The sequence below is a fragment of the Antechinus flavipes genome, chromosome 3 (assembly GCF_016432865.1).
Source record: "Antechinus flavipes isolate AdamAnt ecotype Samford, QLD, Australia chromosome 3, AdamAnt_v2, whole genome shotgun sequence".
Classification (NCBI taxonomy): Eukaryota; Metazoa; Chordata; class Mammalia; order Dasyuromorphia; family Dasyuridae; genus Antechinus; species Antechinus flavipes.
In genome coordinates, this window is record NC_067400.1 from 630,571,738 (window position 1) to 630,584,374 (window position 12,637).

The 12,637-nt window shown below is 40.1% G+C and overlaps 4 protein-coding genes across 7 annotated transcripts in view; all 4 read left to right on the forward strand.

Annotated features, from left to right (window-relative positions):
- Positions 1–12,637, forward strand: part of LOC127556768 (zinc finger protein 883-like) — a 116,502-nt gene that overhangs the window by 60,735 nt on the left and 43,130 nt on the right. The window lies entirely within an intron of this gene.
- LOC127557668 (zinc finger protein 436-like) overlaps positions 1–12,637 on the forward strand; it is a 134,937-nt gene that overhangs the window by 59,657 nt on the left and 62,643 nt on the right. The gene's annotated exons all lie outside the window — the stretch shown is intronic.
- LOC127556769 (zinc finger protein 665-like) overlaps positions 1–12,637 on the forward strand; it is a 572,139-nt gene that overhangs the window by 56,642 nt on the left and 502,860 nt on the right. The gene's annotated exons all lie outside the window — the stretch shown is intronic.
- LOC127556765 (zinc finger protein ZFP2-like) overlaps positions 1–12,637 on the forward strand; it is a 217,840-nt gene that overhangs the window by 56,642 nt on the left and 148,561 nt on the right. The window lies entirely within an intron of this gene.

Sequence of the window (12,637 nt, forward strand, 5' to 3'; positions counted from 1 at the left end):
CTCAGTTCTTCCCAATTTCCAGGCTGATGCTTATCCACTGCCCCACTTCATTGCCTCCAATCTGTATCTCCTGAAAAATGACTTGGGGTATTAAGAGCCATTGTTTGCAGTGAATACACCTATGAAGTTTTGTATCTTTAGTTTGGTGACAAACTGCAGTGACTCTTATGTATCATTGCTATTTGTGTTTATACATGTGTGTATGTCTTTTTTGTGTATATATGTTTGTCATCATCAGATGTGGAAATTGGGTTCATAGTATATGAGATAAGTAAAAAGCTGGGAATTTTTGTGGGAATCATAGGACCTGCAAAGATTCATGGATGGTGGTCCTTGTGACTTCAGTTTGAAGGAATTGCATGATTTTAATCTCAAAGTAGATAGATAGTGAAACAGTGATTATGAATTGTAGGAAATTGGAAAGAGATTCAGATGGTCTTCTATCCTAAATGATTGTAAGAAAATCATCCCAGGAAGTGATTATCTTTAATGTACTGAAGACAAGAGATGCTTCATTGAAGAGGTAGAGCCATTGGTTCCAAGGTAATCAATGGAATATAGCTGTGAAATGGAGTACAGACCTCAGTGGCCATCATACAAGTGATACTGAAGAAATGCTTTCTATAAGTTAATAAAAGTGAGAAGGCTGTCAGTCAGAACTCTAATCTCATTACTCATCAGCATTTTATAGGGAGTTTTTCCTCTTTTCTATTTCACCAGTGTTGTTTTGCAAGGAGTTCTCTTTTTCCATCTTGCCAAATCTCTTTTTTGAGGAGTTGTTTTCTTCTTTTCTATTTCTTTAGTCATTCTTCAATTGATGGGCATCTATTTATTTTCCTATTCTTTGCCATACAAAAAGAAGTTCAACAAATATGTTTTCACATGTGGATCCTTCTCCCTTGTTGGTGATTTATTTGGTATTCAGACCCAGTGGATTTACTGCTGAATCCCAGGATGTGTAGAATTTTATATCCCTTTGGGCCTAACGCCAAATTGTTCTCCAGAGTGATTGGATCAGGTCACAACTACACCAACAGTATAGTAGCATCCCACTTTCCTCTCATCCCTACAAACATTCTTCATTATCTTTTCCTGTCATCTGAGGCAATATGGTACATATGAAGTGGTAATACCCATGTTTTCCTGAGAATGTTGCAGAAGTGTTCGGACCATACCTCCAGGATCCTGTTGGTATCACTAATCTATGTGACTCCATCAACATTGAGTAGTTCAGGTTCACTGTATTAGGTTTTTGGTTCCTAAATAGCTTTCAGGCATTGTAAAAGCAGTCAGCACCAACCTGAATTTTATGTGGTCTCTTACTCATCCCAGAATTCTGAATCTCTCAAGTTTTGTTTGCACTTGGCTTTTGGTGGAGTTAAATGCTGGTTTCTTAAGTGATTGAGGCAACTTAGTTGCAGGCCCTGTGGAGTTCTGAGTTTTTGTTTTATACCATCTAAATTTCCCCACCATTTGCATCAGACCAGTTTGGATATTTCCTAGTGTTCTGTCCCAGATGAGTAACTAGGGTACAGTATGACAAATCTCTGAAAGCTGCTTAGTCTTTTCAGCTGAAATATTGCAAACCCTGTTGCCTCCAAGTTAGAATCAAACTCTTCTCCCATGGAGAATCATTTATTGAATTGGGCTGTTTTCTTGCCCTGTGGCTGCCCCTTCTGTTGAAGGGTGGTATCCATCTCTGTAGCTCTCTTCTTACAGAGAGAAAGTTTAGATGCCAGTTTTTGCTACAAGAATATATTAATGAAATTTTATTCTATTAAGGTTAATAATGAGAAGGGCATGAGTTACCTAAGTCTTAAGTTATCATTGCTTTTGCTTTAATTATCTGTGTATGCCTTTTTGTGCCTTTGTGTTTGATGGTTCGTTTTCTTCAGTTATGGAGGCCAAGTTTGAATGTAATGAGATGACTAGAAAGCTGGGAATTTTTGTGGAAGAATGTAACCTGAAAAGATTCATGAAAGATGGTCCCTGTGCCTTGACTTTGAAGACTATCCATGCCTCTAACCTCCAAGTAGATAACTCAGATTCTGACTGTCAATTGGATGAAAGTAGGAAGAGATTTTTTTCCCTATGGGAGAGATCACGTTGAACAGCAAATCCCTGGGCATTCATGGGGTAAGGGTTTCAATCAGAGATCATGTCTTACTTTCTCTTTGAGGATTCATTGAAAAATCTTAGAAATGTGGCTGTGCTTTTCTCTGGAGAAGGAGGGTCTGCAGACAACCTTACTCTAGTAGAAGGAAGATGGATAAAGGCCATGCTTGTAGGAAGGGCTTCTCCTAGAACTAATACTTGACTGTCCTTAGAGAAATTCTGCTGGAAATGAAACTTTGGGATCTCATTCACAATGGAAGGCCTCCTGCAGCACAGCCTTCAGTAGACATTCAACCGAATGAATATTCATGAAATAGCCCTATTTCCATCCTGTTGTGAGGGGAGGGGAATCACATAAAACAACCTACAGGAGAAACTGAGGCAGAGTTCTGAACCCAAACTCTTTATTAGAGGAGTTTGGTTGCTCTCTAACCAAGTAGACCCCAGACCTGGCTCTCCCATCTGAGCTGCTCCTTTCTGGGCTCTGTTACAGGAATACAAGTATCCTATCAGTAGAACAGCTCCTGTAGCGGGATGAAGGATGTGATATATCGGGGCCAGGAGGAAAAGTCCTTATTATGGACTCTTGGAAATTTATTGATCAGAGACACAAATATATATACCTCAAATGCTCATAGGTGTGATACAAAGTACACTCCTTTAAAATTCCTACAGCCTAACAAAATTCTGCTGTGATGTAAATGATTAAGCCCCTCAAGCCCCAGATCTTGGTTACTTAGACAGAGATGTAGATAGTTGAGATCCGCATCAGAGTGAAGTTTATTATGCCATTATCTCAGGTGGCTTTTTCCTTTAGTCTCCTTGTGGACATTCTTTCCTGTCCTAAATTCAAAGGTTAGCTTTTAATCCAAAGAGGAGTGTTTGCATTTTGCTTCAGTCCCTAGATAATTAATTGATTATTTTGACAAGCAATTTCTGTTATTTCAATAAGGGAGTTTTGGTGAGCCAAGTTACTGTAAGACTCAAAACCTGGAATAGAGTCTTACCTCCTGGCTCTCTACAGAAGTTCACAGACTATGATTTCTTTAGCCATTGTCCAATTACTTGGTGTTCACTTTCTGGTTTCTGGTACAAAATATCCCGGTATAAATGTTTTTCTAACCGGATATGAATTTCGATAAACTTTCTTTTCACCACTCAACTGCATCATGGATTAAATGTTGTGTTTGGAACCACAAGGCCTGAGTTCCAATTCCTTCTCTGGTCCTTCCTGGACTATCATGTAATCTTATCATTCCTGAGTTTCCCCATTTGTAGAATGGGGAGAACAAGGGCATCTGCTTCCCAGGATAGAGATGAGGATTACATTGGACAATAATTATGAAACACTTTGCAAACATGAAATCACTATGGAAATCCTGGGTGTTTTTATGATTATATTTCCTTGTGAGCGAGATAAGGTGAGATCTTTCAAGACAGTTGTGAAAATCGAGTAAGACTTCATCTGTTTCAAAGTTTGAGTAGGTCTGAAGGATTTTAAGCATTAAGTTAAGGGCATACTTAAAGTGTCTCCTCCCTGCTATTCTCCTAAGGGCAAACTTAGTCTCCTCCCTGCCATTCTCCTAAGGACATACTTAAAGTCTCCTCCCTCTTATCCTCTATGGGCATACTTAAGCCCCATTCGTGTTATCCTCCCTATTTCAGCCAAATATGGGCAATTATGTACTTATTGGTCCAGTTCAATTTCTTGGGTAGTTCCTGCATTTAGAATGTAAGATCCTCAGCCAATAAGGATGAGAGTCAGTGGTGGGAGGGGGAATTTACGTTAGGGATTAAAAGCCTTGACCCTGCCCCCTTAGGTGCTTCTTCCCTTAGATTGTCTGCTCCATGGATGGGATGGCAGATTCTCCGAGAACATATAATAGACTTTGCTTTGCTTCTAGAGATCTATCCAGTCCTTTTTTATTAATGGTTTCTGACCCACACACACGGGTCCCTGGTCTCATAATAAAGTCAATTGGCTAAAACATAAGGACATTTGAGTCAAATTGACATTTTGAAGAGAGCTGTTACTTGAATGAACAGGGCACTAGATCAGGCAATGCTTGAGGCCCCATCCTGGCTCTGATGCTTCATACTCAGTAATTCTGGGCAAAGAACAAGTCTGTCTCCCTCACCTCCTCTCTGAAATGGGAGCCTCAGGCTTCAATGCGCCTTTTCCCTTCTAACTGTGTTCTCATCCAAAAGAGAGTCCTATATTCTTTACCCACACACTCTTCCTATATTCTGGGACAAAGATCTCTAGGACCACTTGTACAATTGCAACAGAATACTGAGGAAAAAAGGTCTTGGGAAACTAAAGAAATTGGGTATGTCAAGGTCCAAGGAAAATAGGTAGAGTAAGCTCATGGTTACTTAATCCAAAGCCCTCCCTTGTAAGTCCAGTACCTATTAAAACTTTAGTGTTCCCTGCAATATTATGGGATTGGTAACAATACTTGGGGGACTGGAGGGGTGTTCCCTGTTCCCTGATTTAAGACTAGTTCTAATAACAGTGTGCATATTAAAGAGACTTCAAAAAAATGAATTTCAGACACCTGCTTTCTGCAGTGGTTTAGTGCTTTTAAACATTCATTTCTCAAGTTTTTTTTTAAACTACTTGGTGACTCCCAATTGGTAATCCTTCACCCTTTTCCTTTAGGAAGCTGGTTTAGAAGAAAATATAACCCATGGAGCATTAATCATGGTTTTCAAATAATCTTGTTAATTTTTTTAACTGGATATGAATTTGGTCCATGCCATAAAATACTAAATTTCCTTTAGCCAAATAACCACTGTCCAGTCCATTTCAATGTAAGTTTTCTCAAGCACAGAGGCAGCTCTTCAGGATCGGGACCCAGCTGCCCCTCCAGAATGGTTACACAGGGTGACCCTTCCCCCAGCACTGGGCAGCCCAACTGACTGTTGCCAGAGTCAGAAAACCATCCCTGCCTTAGAATTCCTGAGTGCCTTTGAAAGCTCTACAAAAATATAGGAATATTACAGGAAATATATAAGCAAAACTACAAATAAAGTCAGATCTAAACAATTGGAAAAATATCATGTGCTCCTGGATAGATCGAGAAAATATAATAAAGATAACAATACTCCAGTAACAAATCTATTTATTTAGTACTATACCAATCAGACTCCCAAGAAAGTATTTTACTGAACTAGACAAAAGAAGAACAAAATTCATCTGGAGAAGTGAAATGGACAAAGGACTGGCCTCCACTCCCCTCCCTCAGTCTTAGGTTAAAGGGCCTTGGGCTTGCAGAGAAATGTCTGCTCAGTTAGGTTAAAGGAGGTGTTTTGCACTTCAAAGTGCCTGCTCAACAATGAGGGGTATCTGTTCCATAACCCTGACCTATAAACTATGTTAACATCTGCCATTGTATCTTTTGTCCTGTAAAGCCAAGTCACTGTTTATGTGCCAGCAAGAGTGAACAAGAATGCTTACTTCAGTTAGGGAACCATGCCAGAATCCTACTGGAGGTCCCTCTAGGCCATGCAGACCACTATCCAGGCAGGTAATAAATTTCTTTATAACTTATGAATTACTATGGCCATCTTGAATTTTATTGCCTGGGCTATTTCACTTGGAAGTGTCTTTTCCCCCCTACTCCCCCTCAGAAGTAAGCCTTTGGCTCAGTCTGATGGCCAGTCCCTCTCCCTGGAGGGCGAAAGAGATTATGGATCCTAGGGGGTGGCCACAGAGAGACCTTCCTCGGCCTCTAGAATTCAGTAATCTTTTTTCTGTGGACCAGGAGAGTGAGACCCAAATTTTGAATTCTGTCCAAAATTTGCATAAAGCATTCTAAAAGCTATGTCTGGTTAATAAGATTTTGAAGGGCCCTTGCAGCTGCCTATCCTGCAGCACCTGGTCTGTGAGTATTCTTGTATGTATAGCAAGAGCCTAGCTGGACGCAGTGTTGATGGACCTGTGTAGGTCAGAAACCATTAATAAAAAAAGACTGGATAGATCTCTAGAAGCAAAGCAATGTTTATTATACGTTCTCCCGAGAATTGGGCTCCCACCCATCAAACAGACAATAGAAGGGAGGAAGCACTGTAGGGGGCAGGGTCAAGGCTTTTAATCCCTAATGCAAATTCACCTCCCCGACACTGACCCTCATCCTTACAATAGAATTCCAATTTAGCCTGGGCTGGGTTATGGAAGCTCTGCCTGGAGATGCTAATTACTGTCAGATTACATTCAGGTTGAATAACAAAAAAGCATTTGTAAGAGCCCCGTATTCGTTTGGCTGGGAGTTTGTTACCTTCTGAAATATATTAAGTTATTTGTTAACATAAGTTATACTTTAAATCCAGCGCTGCTGGACACGTGTGGGTTTTGTGGCGGTTTGGGCTATTCACTGTAGTGTGGATCTTACAGGTTTTTGAAGGGAAAAGGAAAGAGGAATGCAGGTGATTTGAGAAGGACTGATTTGTAGGGGAAATTAGAGGTTTGCATGGTTTTAGGAAGGTGAAAGAAAGACTTTTGGGAGAAGGTGAAGAGGTGGGGGAGGGAGCCACCCACCCCCACTGCCTTCTGCTACCTGGGCAAAGGAGCATCTGGGTAGGAAAGTTCTTTAAAGAGATTGTTCAAATATGTAACTAGGGAGAAAGAGAAAGTTGGAAGTGGGTGGATTTGGGAAGAAACCTGAACTTGGGAAACTGATGGGCTAAATCTTGAAAAGGATCCCCTTATGAGAAATTGAATGGGAAACCTAAGGGAAGTTTTTTCCCCTAAGGGGTAGGAGTGGGGGAAGGGTGGCCTCGTGGAATCCTCTCCTCTCCTCACCCCTCTGAGTATATTCCTGCGTTTTTTTTGTTTTTTTTCTTATCTGATTATGGCCAGTGCAGCAAACTATGATTTTTAGCACAGGCTTTCTTTTAGATTAATTGATTGAATATTTGTTTTGTTATGCCACAGTTCTCTTTAACTGTCCTGACTCAGTTTCCTTGTACAAGTTTCCCTTGTCCCAGTCTCCCTAATTACTCCCCTAAGCTGTAAATCTCCCTCTGGTCCATGAAGGCTGAGGACCAATTAGTCTAAGGTTATAAATTGTTAGCCCAAGCAAGATAAACAAGAGAGTAGACCTCCTGATTATCTTCTGTCCTTGAGCATTTACAACATCCCTCTAAAACATTCCAAGGTATTTCACTAATATCTTTATCTCTGGGTATTCAGACATCATGTCTCTGAGTTCCTCTTTGATTCACAACCTTTTCCAGCTGGGCTTTCCCACTCTTTCCCTCTTTGTCTCCAAAAGGTATATAAAGGTTAGAGATTCTCCATTCATTGCTGGAGAATGGCGGCTGGCGGGTGAATGCTGGACGCTGGATTCTTTGAGATGATAGTCTCCTCCAGACCTGGTAACGTGGGAAAGATTCCTTTCTAGATTCCCACCCTCTCCTAGTTAATAATGTAAATTGCCCTTTAACTCACAAATCCTGGTCCCTTTGAATTCCAATAGAAGATCTGACCTGTTCCCAGCCCCACCCGGATCTGAGCCACCTTTGGGGCTACACCCGAAAGCCCCTGGAGCTAAGTCTCCTATTATAAAAAGGCCACGCTGGGAACCCCTCTTTGCAGAGATTCCAAACATGGCTACCATGTGAGGACCCTCTGCCCACTGACCCCTCTGTCCGCCGCCCTCCTTATCTCTCCCTTCACCTATACTTTAACTTTGCTTACCCAATAATAAACCTCTTTTATCAATCTAGCTCTCCGGGCCAATAAATGCTTTTATTGGGAACTCGCGCCGCTACTAGACCCCCTTGCGCCAAATCTGTACCCCAAACCTGCCACTAGACCTTAACCCTAATTTCATTTAGGTACCCCAAAGCTAGACCTCAACACTGGGACCAACATGAATTCCTTGGTCCCAGTATATCTTTATCTCTGTCTGACTGGATAATTTGAGACGAGAGTCCTGTCCAGTCAATCTTATTCTCCCATTAATAAGATATTAAAAACTCTCTAATCTCTCTCCTGCCTCAGTTTCTCTGGTATTACATTGTGGAGGTCCCCCGAGATAATAGAAACTGAGAACTGGATTAGAGATTGGAAACCTCTCCGTCTCCACCTAGGCCTGGGCTCAGGACCTAAGTCTGTTCCTTGGGATCAGCACTCTGGATAGAAAAGGAAGCAGTTCTTCAGCCTCAGTCCGGCCTACAGTGGACAACGAAATCGATTCGGCATTTGGGAGAGTAAGTCTGTCTGGGTACCTTTTGGGGTACCATCTGGTTCTGGTTCTGTTCTGGTCTGTTGCTAGCAACCTGTGGTCTCAGAATAAATACCGACGGGTTTAAAAATTCTGAGACGGCTATTTTCTGGGACGCTGGAAAATATCCTCTGAGTATGTGTTATATGTTATATGTTTGTTTAATGTTGTAACTGTGTAGTCTGTGTGATGTGTGTTCTATGTTCTGTGTGATTTGTGTGTTTTATTGGTTGGAAAAATTTTTAAGAACCACCGTTGCAACTGTGCTTAATAAAATGGAGCTCCACGTTTGTCTGTGTGTGTCTGTGTTAAAAGGTAGCAAGCCTGTAAGAAATAAGGATTCAGCCTCTGTGTTGCAGGTTTAGAGAATATCAAGGAGTTTGAAAAATCTTTCTCTCCCTCTCTCTGTCTCTGGCTGACTGCAGCAGCCTGTGAGACAAAGGGAGAAAAGGGAGAGAAAGGAAGAAAGAAAAAAAAAGGAAATGAAAAAATAGATTGAAAGGGATTTGGAATTTCGGAAAGTTAAAATATGTATATAGAAGACCAATGTGCTAACATTAAAAGAAAGAAGTTTGAATGGAATATCTAGGCATTCTCTGTGAAGGCAGAGAAAAGCACTAAATGGGCTTGGAAGTTCACAGAAACCCCTTTGGATTCTGAAATGGGAAAAGGTGAAACAAACCTCTCTCTGGGGGTGGAGGTCCTGGAAAAAGCCCCTAGTCTGTTTTTGCTGATTTCAAAGCTTTGTTAAGTTTTAAGAACAATGATTAAGAAATTTGGGAATTGGTTGTTTGAAAATTTGCTTATGATTTTAAAACTTTTAACCTGTTGTACTAATTTTGTAAGTACACGGAATTTAGCTATTTTAAACGGACAGAAAAGGGTTTTTTTCCCCTTGAAACAAAGTCTACTAGAGTAAAGAGCAATAAAATTCAAGCTTAGCCTGGCCTGGGCAATAAAAAGCTCTGGAGATAAGATGCTAATAGCTGTTAGAAGAAATGTGGTAGAAGAAAAACTTTTAAAAACAGCCGTATTAGTTTGATTCAGTTTGTTACCTTCTGAAATATATTGACTTATTTGTTAACATAAGTTATACCTTAAATCCAGCTCTGCTGGACATGTGTGAGTTTTTGGGGGTTTGGGCTATTCACTATAGTGTGAATCTTAACAGGTTTTTGAAGGGAAAAAGAAAGAGGAATGCAGGTGATTTAGGAAGGACTGATTTGTAAGAACAATTAGAGGTTTACATGGTTTTAGGAAGGTGAAAGAAAGACTTTTGGGAGTAGGTGAAGAGGTGGGGGGAGGGAGCCACTGTCTTCTGCTACTTTACAGTAGCATCAGGAGCATCTGATAGGAAAGTTCTTTAAGGAGATTGTTCAAATAAGGGAGAAAGAGAAAGTTGGAAATGGGTAGATTTGGGAAGAAACTTGATGTTGGGAAACTGATGGGCTAAATCTTGAAAAGGATCCCCATGTAGAAAATCGAGTGGGGAACCTGAGGGAAGTTTTTTCTAGGGAGCAGGAGTGGGGGAAGGGTGGCCATGTGGAATCCTCTCCTCTCCTCACCCCTCTAGAGTGTGTTCCTGCCGTTTTGTATCTGATTACGGCCAGTGCAGCAAACTTTGCTTTTTTTTTAAGGGCATGCTTACTTTTAGGTTAATTGATTGAATATTTGGGGTTTTTTGATACATAAAGGTTTTCTTGGTTAAGAGATATGGTCATAAATGTGACCCATACGTTGGTATGAATATTTCTTAGAGTTTAATTGCTATGTTAAAAGAATTCAAGAAGGTTTTTTTTTTTTTTTTTTTTTTTTTTTTAATGTGGAATTGGGTCTTTTGTATAAGTTTAAATTGAGTCATCCTGAGGTTATTTAAAGGGCCTCTGAACATAATAGTTTTTTCTTTGTCCTTTTGAAAATGTTTCTGTTATGGACAATATGCAATTTGGGATATTTTTCTATGTATTGGGTATTTTAAAAGCAAAATGATTTGTACGTATAATGTTCACTTATGTAACATCTACCCAGATATGATAATTGTTCTAAGTTGTGAACTTATTGAGATGAAATTTCTTTCTGTTATTACTACAAGGTTATGATAAATAATTGTTTGAGAGTTATCAGAAATTTGATTAATGACATCTGTTATTGGGGGTAAAAGTTTTGGGGCTTAGAGTTAATTAGTTAATGCTATTTGGGAGTTCTAAAGCTCCACCCTCTGACAGTTACTGGGACAATTGATAAGCAGTTAAAACTCAACTGCTTATGTTATGTTATAGTTATGTTCTTGCATTTTTCCTTTTGTAACTGATCTCTCTGATCAGAGCAATGGTCAATAGAACTGTTAATGCAATCCAATTATGTTATGACTTGCTATTTTCAGTCTGGTCATATGTAGTCATTGTGTCCTAAATGCTTGGGCAACTGAGTATTTCGCCTGGTCATCTGTCTGTTTCTGGATATTTGTGTTTTGTTTCTTTAAGGTTTCTACATAATAAGAGGACAATTAACGGGGGTCTATGAGACCTCACTGATGTTACAACTTGGGGCTGCACCCGTTTGCCTGGCCTGTAAAGCAAACTCATCTCTTCACATAGGAAACTGCCGGCCAATTTATTTTGGCCTCCTCATATTTTGTAGCAGTTTGGTGAACTGAGTCTATCTGAGACTGATCTAATCTTTCTTTGTTAGATTTGTGTTTTTGTTCTAGATTTTGGTCAAATTACAGATATTGGCTTGCTTCTGGAACCTGGATCAGCTTTGATTCTCAGCATGACACCTCCACTTTCTGCAAGGAATGAGAGCCTCCTATCACTTCACAGCCTGGAGAAGCAGTTTTTTTTTTAAATTTAAATTTTATTTTATTTAATAATAACTTTGTATTGACAGAATCCTTGCCAGGGTAATTTTTTACAACATTATCCCTTGCACTCGCTTATGTTTCGATTTTTTCCCCTCCCTCCCTCCACCCCTCCCCCAAGATGACAAGCAGTCCTGTATATGTTAAATATGTTGCAGTATATCCTAGATACAATACATATTTGCAGAACCGAACAGTTCTCCCGCTGCACAGGGAGAATTGGATTCAGAAGGTAAAAATAACTCGGGAAGAAAATCAAAAATGCAAATAGTTCACATTCATTTCCCAGTGTTCCTTCTTTGGGTGTAGCTGTTTCTGTCCATCATTTATCCATTGAAACTCAGTTAAGTCTCTTTGTCATAGAAATCCACTTCCATCAGAATACATCCTCATACAATATTGTTGTCGAAGTGTAAAATGATTGGAGCAGCAGTTTTAAATGAGACCATGGACTAGACCCTGCATCTACTGTACTTTGGACTAACATGAGGGACTTTGGAAATGGTTGATGACTGACTGTTAAACCTTGCCTGGACCATCTATTACTGTGGGTTTAAGATTTGGGATGGGATTTGTTAACACTGTGTAACTATTACTGTTATGTTTGAGAGATTTTTAGGAAATGCTACTGTATTAGTCTGTTATGTATAGGGAGTTTGATTCACTCTTGGGATTTATATGGGCAATGGTCATTTGATAATTCCTTTCCGAAAAAAAAAAGGGGGAGGAAGAGATAGAACATTGGGGAAACTGGTATATTTTTTTCAAAATACCAAAAAGATTGGGAACCCCTAGCTCCTATTTTGTCTTAGGCATTTCTGCCCCACCCCCTATCTCACTAGTTCAGATTGAATTTGGATGCTTTAGTTTTAGAATCCCTTATTTTGTTAAAAGTGCCCCGGCAGACTCAGTTTTGGGGATTTTTTTTTTTTAGAAAAGTTTTAGAAATCAGACATCTATCATGACACTGGCAATCTCTCTGATCTATTTTTCCATTCCTGTAACCCCAGTTCATGAAGTATTTCAGCATTTCAAAGGACCTTGAAGTTTGGCATGAGGCACCTAAAAAGTTTGGAGTTTGCCTGCCTTGATGGTCTAACTGTGCATAATCTGCTCAGAAATCTATATTCTAATAGCAGCCCTGCCTGTTTCTCTGGGCCAGTATGGGTGGAGCTACTACAGTCTCACCCTTCTCTCCTGGAGAGATCTGCCCCTCTGAATGGGCTTGAGCTTTTGGCCCCGCTGATCTGTAAGCAGAGACAGTTAAGTGCACAAATGACCACAGATCTAACTGTTCATCTCAAACTGGATTCTCTGGCTGAGATGGTGCTCCAGAATTGTAGAGGACCTGACATGCTTGCAACAAGGGAGCCTTTGTACAGCTGTTAACTCTGGGGTTATCAGGGAGAGACTTGCTCTTGCCATATGAGTC